Source organism: Neltuma alba, unplaced genomic scaffold (genome assembly GCF_004799145.2).
Source record: "Neltuma alba isolate B1F8T4 unplaced genomic scaffold, ASM479914v2 tig00011035_pilon, whole genome shotgun sequence".
NCBI classification, from domain to species: Eukaryota; Viridiplantae; Streptophyta; class Magnoliopsida; order Fabales; family Fabaceae; genus Neltuma; species Neltuma alba.
In genome coordinates, this window is record NW_021635786.1 from 134,762 (window position 1) to 144,111 (window position 9,350).

Genomic DNA, 9,350 nt, shown 5'->3' on the forward strand with positions numbered 1-9,350 from the left:
GGTACCAAAATAACTGTTGCAAAAGATTGTTTTTCTGTAGAGTATTTGTCTAGACTAATTATCTAGATTTACAGTACTTTTGAAATATTTTGGAATATATATATTAAGTCTTGTTTTTTCATAGATCTAGAAGATTATAAAACTTTACCATGCCTTGCTTCTAGAATTTTAACTCTTGGGCATAGAATTTCATGGAGGTGTAACCCAACCTAGGGAGCCCTATTCCTTTATTTGATGGAAACGTGATCAACTATATATGAAGCCTAATCATTAGCACCCACCATATAAAATATTCCTACTCTGAATGATAAATTTATATACTGTGACTAATACATTCAAAGTTTTAAAAATTATATAGCTAATGAACAAATACCTTATAATTACTTCATTATGTCATTAAACCAAATAAACATGATTTTTTTTTTTTTGCAACCCTCATTGTTTTAAATTAAAATCATGAGTATAAGATTATCCGGAAAAAGATAATGTATATACACTTCCTCTTGCGGTCTGAAAAAATTTCTAGAAGTGGCCTAATCTTAGTTATAAAATATACTTAAGAGATTATTGAAATTTAATTAAAACAGCTTTTTTCATATTTTTCATTAGTTACGTGTTATATTTGTATTATTATTGTTGGCTCACTCTTTCCTCCCACAAATGAGGGTATTTTTATAAAATAAAATATATTTTTACAAATTTATTGTCTTTAATTATTTGAACCACTTTTTTAATTATCCTAATTTGATTACTTATGTCTCATATATATATATATATATATATATATATAGGACCAAATCAAATGAAGTAATATATATATATATATATGTATATAAAACACGAAACAATTGGAATTGAGGGAAGTCCACAATCATAGTAAGTATGACAATTTAGGTCCCTAAATAAAACCACCAGAGTGAAATGAAAATGAATTTCCTAACAAGCGATTGCTTAAAATGAAGCTTCTTCCCAATAACATAAGTCTGCATTGAGAGCCAAAAGAGCCTCATCCTGCTCTCCTTCACATACTCACCAATTGCTTCTTGTGCTGCCACTTCAAGTTTCTTGTTCATCTTCGTCTTTAGTGATAAGCATCTAGCAAGCACTACTGCATCTTCTATGGAGGCTGAACTACCCTGTCCTCTGAATGGACCTGGTATGAAAAACAATTAAAACTCATTATCTTTATATTGCATCTAGCAAACACAAGTATAGTCAGGACTTTCGACATCGGTCAGAAAGGACTTTTTACGTTTGTTTGTGGAAAGTAGTGCATAAGAGCATAGTAGTTTATCCATAATTTATGTTGGCAAAACAAACCACATAAAATAACTTTTTATGCTTATTACAATGAATAAACCTTTATGTATATTTTTTGTTTAAAAGAGTGATTGCAATGAACTTCCTCAATTTTGATTTAGGAAATAGTTGTCTATTTGAATTTAAAATTTTGAATTTAAAATAACTTTAATATAAAAAAATAAATATTATTAAAATAAAGTGAGCTGGTTATCTTAAAAACCTAAGTGTAAATTTATGCATCGTTTGAATGTTAAATATTTTTTCCCTTGTACCTTTAGCTAATAATATGATTTCTATTTGATATGGGACTTCATCAACCTATGTACTCCTCTAATCATATTTACAAGATAGAGAGAGAATTCTGTTTGATCTAAATAAGTCACTTCGTTAAATTTTAATATAAATATACTATTTTACCTTTTATTTATTATCGGGTAGATTGTTATTTGGGAAAAAGACAAGAAAATACCTTTAAATATATAAAATCCCATAATAGTGCTAGTGAAAAGCAAAAAGTCATATCAGAACAGAAGTACTAATATGGCATTTCTAAATGTTGGCGAAAGACAAGGTTGCCCTTAATAAATTGACGAAAGAAAAAACAATGCAGAAAGCAAGTTAAAGTAGTTCATTTATATAAAGGTGTTATTAATCCATATAAAAGAGTTGTCAACACGCCTAATAAGGGGGCAACACATGATTTGGTTAGGTTTTCCAATTGGTTTGTCCTGTAATGAATTTTGTTAACTACTTGTTGTCAATATATAACAAATTGTTGTTAATATATTTGGAAGAGTTGTCAGTGGCCTTAATTAGTTGGCAGTATGCTATTTGTCTAAGTTTGCTTATTAGTTTGTCCTGTAATGAATTTTCCTGATTATTTGTTGTCAATACATATAACAATATTGTTAATATATTTAAAAGAGTTGTCAACACGTCTAACAAAGTTGTAATGAATTTTCTTGATTACTTATTGTCAATATATATATAAGTGTTGTTAATCTATTTGGAAGAGTTGTCAATGCTCCTAACAAAGTTGTAATGAATTTTTCTAACTATTTGTTGTCCATACATATAGAAGTGTTGTTAATTTATTTGGGAGAGTTGTCAATGCCTTTAACAAAGTTGTTAATATATTTATGTGATAGTAATTTGTGTACCCTGTTTGAATTTCTCAGATTACTCGCAGTGAATACATATAAAGTCATTGTTAACTAATAAATATTAGATAATTCAAGTAGTATGTTTCAAATACAAGTAGTCACTAGGTACTACGTAGTTGTCAAAAGGTTTGATAAATTAAAGTAGTAACTTTAAAAATATAATATATTGCACAAATAGATTGAATATAACATATATATTACTAGAAACAACAATAGTATAGCTATTAATAATTTTACTTTAGTCATTGACTACAAACCAACCAGAATTTTCATGACAGTAACAAAATTTCCTATATTAGAGTAAGCATTAACAACAATGAGCTCCGTGCGTTTGGGTGCACTTGAGAAATGGTAAAGGCCTACCTGTGGCTGAAAAAAACCATCAAGAAAAAATCAGTCACAGAAACCATATGACTCAAAAAATCACAAAGAATTGACTAAAGATTTAGCAAATGGGATATTGTTTATGCTTCTACAAAAAGTAAACGTTGAACTTGATGGATCTTGTTAGCAAATCCACCTCATAAGCAGCTTCCTTCTGTTAGTCGATTGTTCCAAACTCAAAACTCTTAGCAATAAAACATGTGAGAAATCACATGGAGTGAGATTCTGTTAGCAACAAAAAAAAAATCATTAATCATCATCTTTCTCTCTAATTCATCGTCTTTTCCATTGTCTCCCCTCCAAAATTGGACTTCCACCATGAATAAATTTTAAAATCCAAATCACAAAAATAATATAAAGTCAATCCTAGGTTAAATAAAAAATCATCTTCAAGCCATATCTAATATGGAGAAGACAGAGCGAAGAAGACCAAGCGCTTGATTTGAAATGGAGAAGATGAGAAATCAAAGAGGACGAAAGTGAAAATTGTAGAGGAAAAATCAGCTTTTAATGGTGGTAAAAGATTGATGAATCACCAGCATCATCTTCACCAGAACAATCATCGCTGTCCCAGAAAGAGGACAAAGAGCCATCACATCTCAGAAGCAATCGTATTGAAGAAGATGAATAACAACCGCATCGTTGATATCGCAAGACCAGGTGGAAGAGCATAGCGCTGTCTGCTATCACCGTCTCCGTCCGTCATCGCCTTTACCGTTGATCTCATGCCATCCTTCGTCATGCTCATAGTCGTACTTGGTTTTTCTGGTTTTTGAGGAAGGGTGAAGGGGACGAGAGAAGAAGAAAATGAAAAGAAAGTCATATAAGTAAATTGATAACATTTTGAAATTCCGGATTGGTATGTAGGAAGGAATCTGACATTTGTGAAATTTGAGGCACTGATTTGGGATTTCATAATTTTGAAGGTATTTACGTGTCTTTTTCCCTTGTTATTTTTTCTTGAAAAGCTTATATATTAAATAAGAATAAAATTGAAAAGGCTTGTTAAATTTTAAGACATACTTAATAAGGTTTAAAGTTTTTTTTTTTTGGTTTTAGTGAAACTTGTTAGAAGTAACCTGTGAATAGGAGGTGTGATTATTTTAGAATTAAAACAATACAATATACCTGTTGCATGCATTGCATCACCAGCCACTGTAATAGTGGACTTTCTGAAGTTGCTGAAAAGTAAAGGCCATGGTGGACGATGCTTCAAGTCGGTGAGATGCAAGGAGTTCAACTCGCTGTTTGCTATCATCTCCATTGCACTGGCCGGGAAACCTTTTAATGATTCCATTAAAGATTCTCTTATGAGACCTGGATCTTTCCAAATCGTTGAATCTGCTCTTTGAGAATGAATCAAAACATTTAATTTTCAGATTAATATATATGTGTGTGTGTGTGGTGGAACACTGCTGATAATTATTGGATCGTCGAATAGAAGGAAGTTAATTTACTTTAGGAAATATCAAAGGGTTGAATATTTTTAGAAAGAAAAAAAGGATCACATTTGAAGAATTATTAATCCCAATAATAATAAGTTCTAATCCAATAATATAGTGAATATTAGATAATTACAAGTTACTGAAGACCAAACTGATGATTGAACCGTTGAGACTTGAGATAATAGTTCAAGGATCAATAGTCCCCTCATGGTTGATTTGAGGTTAACCCAATTATAATTAAAATAATATAATTTAATTAAAATGTGGAAAATTATTCATATATAATCTGAAAAGTGTAATATTTAAATAAAAAGACATCACCCTGACCAGAAATACATGGAGCATTCATGTATAAACCACACATAATTCAAAAAAATTGAGTTACTAAGCATAAATTGAGAGCACTGGCAAACAAATGCTCTGACGGTGATGGTATGAAAGATGATGGTGACAAAGTGAAAAGAGTGAGGAAGAAATTCCGGCCGACGACGCAGCCTGAAACAGACGATCTGGAGAAAGACAATAAAAAACAAGATAAGAGCAAGTCCTTTAAGGATACTCTTCTTCGGGATAAATCACTTCCGATATCAAAAGATTAAAGAGGCAGTAGCGTTTTCTATAATGCCTGGGCGGATTATATTGATGGACTAATAGGCTATTTCAGTAGGGATAATTCTACAGCAGGCCCAGTTGACCCTAATGCTGAAGGGGATCTTGATGATGAGGATTGTCCTACCCTCCAGGTACCAGGGAAGAATATGAAAAGTGGCGTGCTCCTTGGCGCAAGTTCTTGATCATGAAACTCCCTGGAAAAACGATTCTTCTCGGGGCTCTAAAGGAAAGCCTTAGCAAGCAGTGGATGTCACATCTTACCTGGTTATAGGGAATCAAAAATTGGGATGAGAGTCATTGTAGAAATTAGATGGGGAAATGAAACACCTTTTGATGTAAAACCTCGATAAGGTCCGGACTGGTATTTCTGTGATTATCGGTCTAGAAAAGGCAAAACAGGAAAATTTAAAAAAAAATTCCAAAAAATGGAAAAAGTGTAAAGTAGAGGTTTTGGAAACTTAGCTGAGCCCCAAAAGGTAGAATTTCGGTGAAAATGATTTATTACGGAATTTCCCATAAACGAAGGTTTTTCGGGAAAATATTAAAAAATCAGAGAAAACTAATTATTTAAATTAGTTAGAGGCCTCAATAAATTTGGGAGATTGATGGATAAACCATCTAAATATTTATTTGAATTTATAAAATTAGTTTTAGGCCTTGAAAGCTCAGGAATTAATTTTAGAAAATTTATTTTCCCTCAAAACTACCAATAGAGGCCTAATCGGAGAAAATTCAAAATAAATACCTAGAGGTGGCAAAAAATTCTGAAAATTTTCAGATCATATTCTCATATTAAAATATGAATTATCAAGGAGATAAATGAATTTTTGGAGGTCTGGAAAAATGATGGAATGTTACTAGTTAATAGTAATCATAAAGTTTCAAATTGGTTTGGAATAGTGATTTGGTTTGTGAGCTAGCTTTCTCGACCAGACCAAATAATTTGTGGGACCCACGTTGAGCCCAATAAGGGCCCAATTTCGTGCAGCTTCCAAGTCCCTCAAATTTTAATTAAAAATTAATACAAATTAGGGGATAATTGTGTGGGAAAATCTAGAAAATGGCTACTTGGGATAATCTGATCCTTCCAGCATTTGATGGCTGCCACCTACACCCTTGAGGTGTCCTAAATTTCAGCCAATTGAGGAAGGAAGAGGACAGATCAATTTTTCTATAAATACCCCTAGAAAATACCAAGAAAATGTTGGAAAATTAGAAAAAATAAGGGGAGACTTTGCCACTGTTCATCCAACCCCTTTGTTCAAAATTCTTGAAGAGTTTTAGGTAAGAAATCATCCAACAAATACCAAGGAAACATTAAGGTATATGTCTAAGCATCATTATCCCTAAGTATTACATTGATTAGATTAGGATGTTTGCTTGGAAAAATACCGAAAAAATGCTGGAAAATGTTGCAAAATTCGGTTGGATGTGTGATGCTTAGGAAAGGATAGAAACCTTAATAATCAAGTGGAATAAGGAAGATTAAGTGGTATATGAATTGATTTTTGGATGAAATCAAAGTTACGGTTTAAGGGGAGGAATTTCATCCAGCACTGTTCATAGGGAAGGAGTTTGTTTTTCATTGATTTGATGATTCCAATGGCTTTAAAACATATTTTTATCTAGGGATATGTTGTTGGGAAGTGTTTAAAATCATTGGAATCAAAAATAGAAATTTTGGAAACATATAGCCTCCTATTCGGCCAAGTGAAGATCATGGGAAATGAGTGTGAATTTTAAAAATTTGATTGCACCATTGGATTCCTCATAAAAAATTGTATAGGACTGAGTCATGAAATGATTGATTCTAAAGAAGGAATCATTTTGTTAAAAAATCAAAGAGAAAGGGGGAAATTGTTAAGTTAATGTTAAAGTGTTGGAACCAAATTGTTTTGTGTTTAATATGATATATGTTTATGCTTGGTTTAATAGACATTGAGAGGAGGAACTAAGGAAAAGCATTGCTCTTTGGAGTAATCATTTGGACAAGCTTTTAAAAAGGTAGCTTTGAATTATAATTTGATTGTTTATCTTGCTTGTTTGTTGTGATTTGTTGTTTGCTTAGATCGGAGGAACTGTGTGGTGATTTTTATTGTTTGATTGACATTGGTTATGCTTTGGCCAAATGCTTTGTGGTATGTCAATGTGGATAATGTAATGTTCCTCTCCTTGCATGATATTTGGTATAAATTCTTATGAGTTGAGAATGGTTTAGGTTGCATGACATGTCACAATTAAACTTGTATTGATTTACATGATAATTATAATTCATATGCTACTAACATTTCTTTGAAGTCTCACTCCTCCTATGTCATTTTATGCATTAATTAGGAAGTGGACCAAGCATGGGGCAAGGGAAAGAATTGGCCTTAGAATGAAATGGCTTTATGAATATTATGTTATGTTAGAAACCTTTATCAAGTGTACTAAACTTTATGTTGATTTTATGATAAGTTATGGATAATATTTTGATGTAAATTATATTGTTATTCCATGTTCCAATATTGGAATTATGCTTGATGCATTGTGAAAAGAACGTGGATGAAAGAAAAAGAGGAAATAAATCAAGAAAGTGATAATTGGGGAAAAAAATTCCCTAAAAAGTGCCAAACTTGTGACACATAAAATAATGAGAAACTGTTGGAGCTTGAATCTCTAAAAGATCTCATTTTTAGCTTTAAAACAAGTGATAATTTATTAAATTTAGAGTTATGTGCTAAGAGTTATGCCCTTCCAAAGTTGGGCAAAAATACTGAAAATTTGAAAATTTACCAAATAAATAGTGCAATCTGACAAATTTCCTGGAATTATTCTGGATGGAATTGGACCTAATAAGTATTTTTCGTCCATAGTACACTTAGCAAGCTTCGTGTGAAAATTGGAACCACATCGTTTTGATTTTTCTACAATTAGTTATGAATTTTCAAAGTTGGCCCATTTTCATAAGAACAGTGTACGGACAGAATTAAAGGTAAAATTTTGAAACTGAAATTTTTCATCCGGAAACGCTGCAAAACACGTTATAATGGTTCCAAATGATGTATAATGAGTTATAAAGAGAGGTATGACAGTGGACAACCAAGAGTCCCTATACGACTCAAGATATCGACAATGGTTACTTTGTGGTGTCTTTTGATGACGAAGAGGATATGAATTGAATATATCAGGAGGGTCCATGGATGGTGTCGGATAGATATCTTGGTTCAAAGATGGCATCCCAATTTTGATCCTTGGTGTGCTGAACTCCAAAAAAAGATTTTTGTCTGGGTTTGAATTCCTCTCCTCCTACTTGAATTATGTAATGCTTCCACTTTGAGTTATATTGGCTCTCTAATAAGACGGATATTGAAAATTGATTGCATTACCTATGCGAGCGAACGAGGGAGGTATGCACATATTTGTATTGAAGTCGACCTTCAGAAACGGTTGAAGTCGTCGGTGAGCATTTTTGGTTAACAAAGGTTCATTGAGTATAAAGGTTTGCATCTGATATGTTTTTGCTATGGAAGGTACAGATACATCACAGGGATACATGCCCAGAGATTGCTAGATCTAATGATACGGTAGAGAAAGTGGTTACTGAGATCTATAAAGAAATTGTGCATAAACAAAAGGACGCCCCAGGCCCATCCATGGAAACTGACGCTGCTAGTGGACCAACTAACGATGAAGTAGAGCCGACTAGGGGGAAAAGTCCTCGTGAAGGCATGAAGGCTAAGACAACGGTGGTAGGTGGTGCTCCAATGACAAAGGATGGACATGGCGTTTGGAATTTGGTGCAATGGTCGAGAAGGTGTAATCCCAGAAACTCTAATAAATTAGGAGAAACCACGAAATCAGACATGAAGATCTCTAATCCAATCAAGGAAAGGAGCAATATCTGCAGGAAAGATATCAGTATAAAAGAGGCCTTAATAAATGAGGCAAATAAAGCAAAAAATTAGCAAGGTCAACATGGTGGAGCCAGAATCTTTAGCAAAGACATCTCAAATAAAAAAAGGTGGGTCCCAGTGGCTCAAAAGAAACCGTTGAAAGGAGACTCTCATAGGAAGGCCAAAGAAAATAAGTTAGGAAAGGACCCAGAACACATTGGGCTGAGAGTGGGGCAGACCCAAGAGAAGAGCCACTTTCTTGATCTGCCAAACCCATTCCAAGCTTTATCTAACTCAGCAGGGGAAGAACTTATGGATGAAGAAAATACTCCAGCATCTAACTCTTCTCCACCATTAATTAATAATTCAGAGATGGAAATATCTCACGTACCTTGTGCTCCTACCTCGAACTCTATCTAACCAGAACCACATGAAGCTGGAAACATAAAAGTGACTGAAACTGTTATTTCTAATTTGTCTGCTACCAGGGGATCTATAAGCACCAAACTCTCGAATGGTTCTCCATGATTTTTCTCTTCTGGAATTGTAGAGTACAGGCTCCAAAGCAC